General features: G+C 43.9%; 1 long non-coding RNA gene across 1 annotated transcript; it reads left to right on the top strand.

Moving 5' to 3' along the window:
- The first annotated feature begins 2,939 nt into the window (after positions 1 to 2,939).
- Positions 2,940 to 10,570, top strand: LOC309639454. The gene is made up of 2 exons (XR_014251661.1): positions 2,940 to 3,034; positions 3,484 to 10,570. It is a non-coding gene; the product is annotated as an uncharacterized lncRNA (long non-coding RNA).
- Positions 10,571 to 12,093: the final 1,523 nt, after the last annotated feature.

The following is a 12,093-nucleotide window of genomic DNA, read 5'->3' as shown; positions in this document are numbered from 1 at the left end:
TCGCTATAGCTGCCACACTGCCTTCTGCTTCTTCATTGGAGAACTTCATATTTCCTCCTCAGCCTCAGCTGGGCTCCCATCCCCACCACACCACTAAGACTAATCTTGCCAGAGTCACCAATTATTGATACTTTCCTGTTGCCAAACCCCAAAGCCATGCCTCTGTTCTCACAGTCCCTGACTTCTCAGTGGCATGTGATATAGTTGATCACTTCTTCCTTCTTGAAACACATCTACCCCTTGGCTTCTCATATATCATAAATATCCTGCTGTCTCACTGGACAGTCTATTTATGCTGATTCCTCCTCCTCTTTGCATTGACTCCAAAGGTGGAGGTGCCTCAGGACCCAGTCCTTGGCTTTCTTCTTCATATACACTTTCTCAGAGTCTCACCCAGTCCCATAGCTTTCCATGTCTACTTCATGTCAATGGCTGCTGAAGCTGTATCTCCAGCTAGAGAAATCACTCCGGACTCTTGCATCTGGGTGTTCACTCCTTCCCTCCAGATGAATACCTGATAGTCATCATGAACACCACACGGCCTAAGGAGAGCCCTTGACCTCCTCCACCAGTTCTCCTTATTTCAGTAAACAACATTACTGGCCACTCCATGGTTCATGCCAAAGACCTAGAAGTCGCCCTTGATGCCCCTCTCTCCCTCACTCCATATCCAAACAATCAGCAAGGTGTCTCAGCTTTGAGATGACTCAGAGCTCATCTGGTATCAGTCTGCTTCGTTCCACCTCTGCCTCTGCCCCCCAAGTCCGCTTCACTATCACTTCTCCCATGGGCTCTTGTGATACTCTCCCTACTAGGCTTCCTGCTTCCTCTTGTGGCCCCTCCAATCCACTCTCCCCACAACTACAAATCAGATCAAGTCACTTCTCTGCTAAACAACACCCCAACATGGTATTCCTTAGCTCTTAGGATAAAATCCACACTCCTTAGCCTGGGTTTCAATGGGCCACCTGATCTGGCCCCTGTCTCCATCTTTGACCTTGTCTTTACCTTGGGCTGAGCCATTTCTGACTTTTGAGCCTTTGTACTGGCCATTCCCCTGCTTGTGACATTCTTCTCCTAGACCTTCACATAGGGGGCTTTTGCTTTAGTGTCACATTCTGAGATGCCTTCCTGGCCATCAAAGTGAAATTATCTTTTGCATCATCCTAAGTCTCTGCATATTACCTATCATTCTTTGACATTTTTGTGCTCATTTATCTGTTCACTTATTGTCTGTATCTTCATTACTAGAATATAAATGGAAAGTGGGTGCTTATTGAATGAATGAATGCATGAATGATGATGATGTTGTTGTCTGGGAGTATAGTTTGGAAATCTCTACTTAAAAAACATTTAGTAACTCGGGTTGAGAACTACTCTACAAGTGACCTAATGTATTTCCTGGGTAGATTGAAGCAAGAATTTTGATTTCTAAAGATTGTGAAGGGCAATGCTTACCCTCTAATAAATCTCTAGTGGTGGAATTGCAAGGCCTGTGACAAATATTTGAAAGACAGAGATCAGTAGGGCTCTCTGTGCTTGTATTCCAATGGCGTAGAAGACTGTTGTCTTTGTTTCTCCATGTTGCTGGCCTGGCCCTTAGCTCAACAGCTGGGAAATAAAGTGCCTTCTGTCTTCCTTGAAAGGAATCAATAGTAAGAATGAGTACTTGGCTGTCTCCAAAAGGTCAGCTTGACACCTGATTTCTCAGGCTGCTCTCTCGATCCCTCCTCCCCATTAATGGGGTAGCCTTCTCCCGCCTGGCGGACAACGTTCAAAGAACAAATTTGTAATCCGATTCTGAGAAATATTATGGGGATTAAGATGGTATCTATGGGTTTGTTTGGTTTGGCCCTTTGAAGGATGGAACTTAGGTCCAATGCAAAGGTCAATGCCTGCCTGGGACGGGCATCTGTGTGTGCACATGTAGGCATGGGTACAAGAAGAGGGATGTAGGTAGAGGTATGTGAGAAGCAGTAAGATGCTCACAAATGGGAAGGGTGCTTTCGGCCTGCTCACACATGGCTGTAGATATAGCCCAGTGCCTAGCAGTACGCATGCAGAGGCGTGAGTAAGTGTTGGCACGTGTGTTTGTGTGTGTGATACACACCTGAGTGCATTTTCACGTGTTCTAGACAGTGCTTTACCAGGAGTCTGTAATCTAGTAACATACGACTCTAAGAAGTCAAATTTCATCTGTAAACTGGGACTGCTAGCCAAGCCTTATGCAACTTACATGTTTGCTGCTGGGATTAAATGAGGACATGGAGGGAACGGGAACGTTCTCTGTAACTGGAAAGCTCTGGACATCTAATTTACCTTGCACGTGGGCACGGGCAGGGAGGAGAATATGGAGGAATTCCTATCAGGCATCCTCCTGTTTTGATTTAATACTGACCATGCACTTCCCCAGGAAGGAGGCTTTGGCAGGAAATAATTTCAGGCATGCAGGGGACAGACTCGACTCCCCATGCCTTCCCCTCAGCTCCCGGCAAACCTGGGGCAGACATCCTAGAAGCTGGGCAGCCTTCCTGCGTTGCAACCCCACTCGTCCCTTTCCGGTGCCTCAGTCTTTCTGTACAGAAACGCCCCGCTCTAGGAAAGCCTGATATACAGAACATAAGTCCCAAGCACGAGCGAGACAATTAACCTGGGGGACGAGGGTTAGCAAGCTGGCCGGCTGGGATCCTGTGGTTTGGAAAACATCTGGCCCCGCGCCCCACCCCCATCCCATCCCTCCCACCTCTGGCAAAGCCGCGGGGAGGAGGCGGATTATTTTATTTTATTTCTTTTTTAATGAATAGGGCGGGTTGTGGGAGCCTGGCAGGCCCCATCTGTCCGCTGCCCCAACTCAATTTGATTCCCATTCACCCGCCTTTGTTTGCCTCCCTTTTTTGATCAGCAATCTCGTGGGGGGTGGGGTGCAGAGGGAGGGATGGGAGTGCAAAGGCTTAATGTTCTCGACGGCTTCGCGGAGCTGCGACGCCTCCAGGGCGCCCACCCCCGCCACAGCCCTGGCCCAGAAATCCTGGAGGTGAGCGTCCTCGGAGCGGCCGGCTCCCCGCAGCGCAGAGCCCCGTCTAGCCTGTCCTGTCGGGTGGAGAGCCGGGTGGGAAGGGGCTGTTTGCGATGTCATAGGCCTGGGATCTCCCAGGTCGGATTAAAATTCACCTTCCAGGATCAGGTGCCTCTCTAATGGGGAGGGAGCGGTGCAGAGCAGGAAAGGGGGGCGGGGATGAGGCCCTGGAGGTAACATGGGGTCCCCAGGGGCTTCAGAGTGGGTGAGAACAACAAATCTGGAGGTGGCACCACCGCAGGCCACTTCATCCCCTTTTACATAGAGAAGATAATATAGTACCCCAATTAAAAAATTTGCCAATAGTCCTACGGCGGTAGCACTAAAACCATTTTGGAATTTGTAGACCAAAAGGTCACCATCAGTGACCAGGCTGTTATTTGTTTGTTTTGTAAATTGTCCTCCAGAGTGAAAAGGGACCTCTGGAACTTCAGAGCTGAAGGGGCTTGAGGAAGTGCCACCAGCCCATTTTGCTGATGGCATGACCAAAGAGGAAAGAGCCCAGGCCTCTGGACTTCTGGCTCACTGCTGGCCACTGCAGCTGAGGTCAAGTTTATGGTAGAAGGAGAGGGTCAGCCAACCACTGTCTAAGGACCCTAGTCATCTGTGAAAGTTTGGAGGAACAGGTATGAGGTCAGCAGGAAAGAAATAGCTCCCAGCCTCCTCAGAGGAGGGTGTGGGTGTAGGGCTGGGGTGTATAATCAGATACAGCAGTGAAATTTAGTCCAAAGCCCTTTGCTGTGGGTCGGGCCACTTAGAGGTGGGAGGGACCAGATTAAGATTCTCTCCATTTGATAAAGGGCTGGACAGCCTGGCATTTCTGCCCTGCAGCGGTCGCGAGAATGTGGCTCTGCCTCTTCCCCGGCGTGCAGATTTACATGGGCCACAGTTGGCATAGGCTATAGCCAAAAACCTGAGGCTGTCTGCTTATGCAGCAACTCCCTTCCAGCAACTTTGTCTTCACAGAGTTCACTCCTCAAAGAATAACTGTAGGGTGAAGTAGATGGTTTTAGGGGCCATAACAGCAGTGTAGGTAGCAAGCCATGGAAGGGGGAGAGATTACTTCCAGCTGATGGCAACAGGGAAGGTTTGGGGGAGAAGGCAGCCTCTGAGCTGGGTTTAGAGGGTGGAGATGTGGCCTTGGGGAAGGGAGAGTGGTGATGTACATTTGCAGAGAAGCAAGTCAGAGCAGAAAGTGGGGCTAAATCAAGTTTGCGCTGTGTCATTGGGAAAGCCTGTGACACTGAACCACAGCAGGTACCAAGGGGATAGGGCAGGGTGGCCCGGGGCAGGATGGAGCACCAACTGGAGCTGTGGTGCTCAACTGGGGGCCATGGAACACCCAACAAAGGGATATGAGGATTGGCTGCAAGAGAGGTGGGGATCCACTGGGTTACCCAACATTATCAGGAGTGTGAAAGGAAAACTGTTTGTACATGAAAACAGCATTTTTCACAAGCTGATGGATTTTTGTGATTGATAAACAAACCAGTGCATTTAAATGCATTATCACATTCTTAGGTGATTTGATCATTCTGAATTTTCTCAGCTGATGGATACTATTCTCAAGTGGAGTCTTTGAAATTGAAAGTCCTTACATTGAAAGGTGGCCTTCTACTTGAGAAGGTCCTGAGAGGGGCCTCTGAGCCCTGCCTGTGCTCAGAGAAGGCAGGAAAAGGGGCCCTCGTGGGTCCTGCCGTTCAGATGTTTATACCTCCAGGAGATAAGACTCACAGATTCTAATGACGGAAAATGTCATGAGACAGATAAGACCAGGTGCCAAACCCAATATAATCTGGGGACCACATGCATGCCACATACAGTGCTAGGGAAATTCAGAGGAGAAATCTCTATGGGTCGGTTAGCAGGATGGGGTTTATGGGCAATACAGGATTTGATTAATCCTTAAAGGATGTGTGGTAATTGGATAGGTAGATGAGTGAACAGCATATGTGCTTCTAGTTAATTATTTATCTGTGTTCATCTGCTTATTTATTTTTTATTTTCAGAAAATTTTTAAAAATTACAGGAAAGTACAGAGAATAATATAACAGAGACTGGCGTACCCACCATCAGAATTGATGGTTATTAATATTGTGTCAGATTTGTTTCATTTTTTTTAAGAAAAAGAAATACAATAGTTGGAGTAGAATGGACAGTGTCTTTTGTTTCTCCCCAGTTCTTCTCCTGCCATTCCCCTTTCTGCACCCCACAACCAAGCCATCATGAATTTTGTGTGTGTCTTTCCAGTCTATTTTAAACACCTTTACAAACATCAATGTATCTGTGAACAAATGATAGTACTGTAGTGTTTGTGTAGATTTTTAAATGAATATAAATGGTACATTGAACAAATTGTTCTCCAAGTTTGTTTTTGTTTGTCCATTTGTTTACTGAGTTATGTGTTGGTGGAACAGTGTTATTTTTACTTGCAATGGCACAGTTTTTTCCTGCAATAATAGTGTCACAATGAACACTCTTATATGACTCCTTGCGTATGAGAGTATAAGAATTACTGGGCTCTAGGGAACGCATAGTTTTAGGCTCATGGTGATACTAATTTATACTACTCATCACAGTTGTTTTTAATCAGAGTTAATTTTTTCTTAAATCTGATGAATATGAAATGGATTATATTTGTGCTTCTATATATACCTCTGTTTTCAAAGCATGTGACATAAAACATCAGAGGTGCAAACACATTGTGGTTTTGCTGAGCTGGCACTAGTATCAGAAATACAAACACATTTTAATTTACTAATGTTTATAAGAAGAATTTTTAATTATTGGCTTTGGAGAAGGAGGATAAATGAAAAGATGATTCTTGAATAGGAAACTTGTCCCTCTGAGCTATGGATAGAAATTGCCAATTGGACTCTGGTTATTATAAACATATGCATACTGCAGACTAACTTACTCTGTGACTCTGAGCCTTGGCATATGTAGATATAGATATTATACATATGGATTATATACATGTATGCATATATATATATATACACACACACACACACACACACACACAAGGGATTGTCAGTGCCTTCTTTATTGTATACCTGTGTATCCAGTATCCAACACACAAACACATGCACGCATGCACACACACGCACACACATACACACGATATATAAATGTGAAGTTAGGGTTGTGGCTGGAGCACCTCAGTAGAGCAAGCCAAAGCTCAGTTCTTATGGGCACAGTACATGCAGATAGTTACGGGGCCAGCTTTAGGCTTTCCTGAGTTTGGTGATTTGTGGGTACTAGTCTCTCATTTACCTCTCATCATATCAGAATTCCATTATTGAAATCCCTTCTTTCTGTGTTAGAACTTTCATAACCACAGAAGGGGTAAGATATTAAACTGTTACCTCCTTTCTGTCCAAGTATAAATTTTTGCCATTTCCCTATAAAGAAAACAGTTTCCATTAAATTGGACATGGGTAATTTTTTGAGCAGTGACAGTGGGCAGAAGAGGGAAGGCAAGAGGTAGTTCCAGAGCTGGGAGGCCAGGAGTAGGACAGGCATGGATATTTCAGGAGATGCAGAGGTGGGAAAGCCCAGCCTGAGGATGAGGTGACGCTTGGTGGCTTGGAGCAGAGGGGCATGTAGAGGAGTGGCACATACGGGTGTGTCAGTATTCAGAGGCAAGAGAGATGCTGAACACACACACACACACACACACACACACGAGTCCAAACCTAAAGGGCATTTCCCTAAAGGGTCAAGTGTAGACCACTGCTCCATGGTCGACTGTTTATCTCAAGTAAAAGAAAGCAACATCCAGGCATAGTCTAGATCACTACTACCCACAGTTCTCTGTGGTGCATGTATAATTTTATTTTTTAATTATTTTTTTAAATTAATTTTTATTGGAGTATAGTTGCTTTACAATGTTGTGGTCATTTCTAATGTACAGCAAAATGAATCAGCATACATATACATATACCCCCTCATTTTTGGATTTCCTTCCCATTTAGGTTGTGATGCATGTATAATTTTAAAATAATTAAAACAGGTGGGTGGAAACTTAAATAGCCATTTAAGCGTTGAGACTGTTATTTAAGTTTGTGAGCCATCCATCCTGTCAGAGGGAAGTTCTGCCCGAACTCATACCTCCTGACATCTGTAGCACGTTCCTTGCTTTCAAAGTATTTCCACCTCTGTTATCTCGGTTGATCCTCACAATACCCGGGTGAGGTGAGTTGGAAAGATATTGAGGCCTCATTTGACAGAGGTTAAGTGCCTCTGCTGAGGTCATGTATTTTAGCAGCAGGGCCAGCCTAGAGCCTGGGCCTCTGCACTAGGACATCTGGAACATCACCACCACCCACATACACACACACGTACACGTTGTGGATACACACACAATTTGGAGTTTGTAGCATTTTTTTCAAAAGAGGGCAAACACTGTGTTTTATACCTCTGAGAATCCTCCTTGAAAAAAATAAATTTTAGTTTCCAAGCTGAGCCCTTTTCTTCCCTTCCAGGTGGCCAGAGTTCCAAACCTCTTCTGTTCGGGGTGAAGGACATTTAAGAGTCAAAGAATTTTAGATGCAAAACCTCCTAATTGCCATCCATTGGCCCACTTCAGACCTCTGAAATTGGCCTGAATGCTGTGTGCCCATACAGTATGGATGCTACAGCTGCCATTCTTCAGACACCTATCATGTGCCAGACATTCTGCTGGGTGAGCTGCCCTCGAAGGTCATTAGCCTGCACAACAGGCCCTCATGGAAGCGTTGCTATTCCAGCACCACGGACAGTCTTCAAGAATTTGCTGACAGCTCTGCTGGCCTCCCTCTTCCTTTCTTCAGCATCCGGTCCTCACGCCATCCTGCTTCCTTAGCCCTCATGCCGTCTTCACTTCTGCTGCACATACCTGGTTTGCCAGTGTCTATTTCTGGTCCCTGGAAATGAACGTGAACTCAGAAAGCAGTAAGATAGAATACAGTCGGCTAAAGTGAATCAGGGGCTAAAACAAGCCGCTGGAGAAACACACTAACCTCAAGAACCATTGGAAACAGTGCACAATGTCCTGTTTGAACAGTACGGGCTCTGAATGACCAGAGGCAAGGTCAGGGCGACTTCAAGTGGGAGGAGGCCTGAGGATGGGAGGATTCTAATGGAAGGAAGCGGGAGGTGGGGAGGCCACCAGACACGACACCGGCCTCTCCCGGTTTTTCCTCTCGTTGCTGCCAACCCTGAAACTCTCAAAACCACCGGTCGCATCTTTGCCTGGGGGCAAGAGGCAGACCTCTAGCATCCTCCGCAGGCTTCGGTCCTGGGATCTTTTAGATGGGTTGCCTCCTCCCTCACCCTGCAGATGAGATATTCTGCAGCAGGCCACTCTTGCTGCTTCCCTGACAGAAAGAGAAGGGAGATGCGGGTGGGAAGGCGGGCGGGGACAGCAGAGGGGCTTCCTGCAAAGCCCAGGCTGACTGGCTCCGAGAAGGATAAATGACTCCGGTCGCCCTGCTGCCGGTGTTACACAACTTGTCTGTGTTGGCTTGAGACCTCAGTGATCCCCCTCTAATTGAAATCACTTTCCCCTGACCTCCTCCGTAAGCCGGGAGCTTGTTGCTCTCTCCGCCAACAGAGGAGCCGCGGAGGTCGGAAGAAATCCTGGCTGGGCAGCCGGACGCGCGCCACCCCATCCATCTTCCCGGCCACTGGGTCCTCGCCGGCTGGGACGCCCGGGTCGGAGCTGGCGTCGAGGCCCTGCGCCCCGGAAGGCCCCCGCTGGGTTCCGAGATGGTGGGGAAGCTGGCAGTGGGGCTGGGACTGCCCCCTAGAGGGCATTTGGGTATTTTGTGCGGGTCTGTTGATTGGTGCCACAGTTGGGGATGCCCCTGCGTGTTTGGGGGAGATAAGCCTGGGATGTTGGAAATCCGGCCATGTGCGAGGCAAGCCCTCATTTGCCTAGAGAAACCTGCCAGTCTGTACAGATGAACAGCCTGCTATGACTGGAGCCTAAACTCTGTTCCACGCATAAATCAAAGTATTTTTGATTAAAATATACTCTGGTGTTCCCAAGAAAGCAGCTACCACGTAAATCAAAGGAAACGGGAGTGTTTTTTCCAGTTCATCTTAAGAGTTGTTTACCATTTAGACACACATGACAATATTTGAACTATGGCAATATAACATATCTGTAACAAAATTATCTATCTTTGTGTGTATATATGTATGTGTATAGACATAGAGACATATATGGATATATACACACATATGCACATGCACGCACGCACCCCAAATATACTTTTTTAGCAATTTTTCTCAAAATGTCAAATAGAAAGAAGTTCCAGTAACCTTCAGTCAAATATCATCTAATCTTAAATACAAACTTATTTACTATGAGTAGATGCAAGACTCACTGTCTTCTAGTGTAGATATGCCTGAGTTTACACACAGAAATACGCATTATTTGATTATAAACTACTTTCATTTTATATTTTTATAATTATATTTAAAAATTATCTTGACTTTTTGAGAGGGGTTGAGGGTCTTTTAAAGTTGAGAACCACTGTAGTTATTAGGGTCTTAGTTTCCTCCACAAAAGAAAAACAATGGAGACCAAAATAAGATGTCAAAAACAGCAAACATGTCACACAAAGTAATATGCATAGAACACTGAGCCCAGGATACTGCTGTTGAGAGAAATGTTGTTGATTAAGATCCCTGAGAGGCCCAGATTCCAAATGCGGAGGGAGAGAGCCTGGGAGGGAGGAGACTTGGGGTGGGGGGGGCGGTGGTGGTGGTGGGGAGCACAACTGTTGGGGGTGGTCAGAAGACCAAAGGCCACTGTTTTCCAAGTTTTCCAAGTGAGTTATATGCAATGCGTAGATAATATTTTTTCTCTTTCAAATTATCAAACAGTTAAGAAAAAGAAAGAAAAAAACCTTCCCTAAGCACTTACTAACCACCTACTCTATGCCAACTCTCTGTCATAGGATCTTCTTTAATTCTTACCTCAACCCAGTGAGGTAGGTATTATTACACCGACTTCACAGGTGAAGAAACTGGGGCTCACTTAGTAAGCAACATTAGAACCAAATCTACTTGACTTCACAGTCAGTATGACATACTGTCCCTATAAACTTGCCAGTGGGCTTGCTTTTATTTTTACAGATCGGTGGTTTAATTAAGGTCTTCTGTCTTAGTCCGCAAGTTCAGTCTATGACACTTGGCTGAGCCTAACTCCTCGATATTAAAGACATCACAAATGTAAAATTCAAGCATAGGATAGAACTGATATGAAAATGTTTATATACTTTTGAAAGAAATAAAATGATATTTATACAAATGGAAAACATGCCACCTTCTTGAACGGGAAGACTTAATAGCTTTGAGATGTTATATTTGAGAATTAAAAATTTCAGTTCTCCCCCAAATTACTGTATAAATGTAATGAAATTCCAATTGGATTTCAGATGGATTTTTTTTTACTGTATTAAATTGTCTAAAAATGCATACAAAAAGTAAATGTCTGAAAAAGGCCAAGAAGAACTTTTAAGAATAGTTGGGGAAGGATAACTTGATTTCTTATCAGATATGATGACATGTAAAGAATGGGATTGACATAGATATAGAGTGGAAAACCCAGAAATAGATCCCAGTGAAAAGGGGTATGGATAAACAACAAGGTCCTACTATACAGCACAGGGAATTATATTCAATATCCTGTGATAAACCGTAATGGAAAAGAATATGAAAATGAATGTATATCTATACGACTGAATCACTTTGCTGTACAGCAGAAATTAACACATTATGAATCAACTATACTTCAATAAAATTTAAAAAATTAAAAAAAAGAAAAAGGGCAGTCTGTTTATTCAAGGTGCAGATAATCTGCTTAGGAGAAAAATAGAGTTAGATCCCCTGCCTCACATCATATTTTAAAAATTCTGCCTAGACAAAGGACTTAAAAATAATAATAAAATCATAAACTTTTTACAAGAAAATTCAAGGGATATAGATATAGATATATAGATATATCTCTCCCAAGGATTATGGTTGAGGGAGAGGATAGTATGGAACAGGAAAAAGATTTCAATGAAGATGATTGATAAAATGTTACTGTCTAGGGACTTCCCTGGTGGTCCAGTGGTTAGGACGTAGCACTTTCACTGCCAAGGGCCAGGGTTCAATCCCTGGCTGGGGAACTGGGATCCTGCAAGCCCCATGGCACGGCCAAAAAAATAAATAAAATAAAATAAAATAAAATCCACAAGTGCGTATTAAAAAAAAAAAGTTACTGTCTAAACTGTACCAAAAGTTTCTAACAAATGAATAAGACATCCATTAAACAGGAAAATGGGTAAAGGGTATGAAGAGACACTTCAGAGAAGATCAAATTCAAATATCAATAAATGTGAGAAGATATTTAACTTCTCTAGTAGTCAGATAAATACAAATGAAAGCAACAATGAGATATCATTTCTATTATAAAACTAGTAAAAATTTAAAAGAGTGATAACTCCCACCACTGATAGAAATGTTAGGGGAAAAGATCCTCATTATATATGTATAATTAGAGGAAATGTGAAATATGTTTTTAGAAAGAAACTGAGCAATGATTTTTCTTAATGTAAGATAAACATACCCTTCAGCCTAGTAACCCACTCCTGCGAATCAGTCCTTTAAAAACAAAATTACGGTAAGAAAAGATACTTGTTCAAGGTCAAAGATGTTCACATCACATCATTCTTTACAATTACACAGATTCAGAGACAAGATTAATGTCCATCAATAGAGGAATACTTGACTAAAGTGTCCGGCATTTATTCCATAGTATATTGCGCAGCTCTTAAAAAAGATTATCTTGGATACCATTTCTTGTTGACTTGGAGGGATTATCAGGATATGATTTCAGTGAGGAAAGCAAAAGTATAATATGACCCATTCTGTAATTATGACCCCCATAAAGGACACACATATATTTATGTATGTAAATGACCATATGAGCATAAAGAATATTATGGGACTATTCAAAACAGTTTGATATGGCAAACATA

The sequence above is a fragment of the Balaenoptera physalus genome (assembly GCF_965194825.1).
Source record: "Balaenoptera physalus genome assembly, chromosome: 12".
Lineage (NCBI taxonomy): Eukaryota > Metazoa > Chordata > Mammalia > Artiodactyla > Balaenopteridae > Balaenoptera > Balaenoptera physalus.
This window is presented reverse-complemented; position numbering and strand designations above follow the sequence as displayed.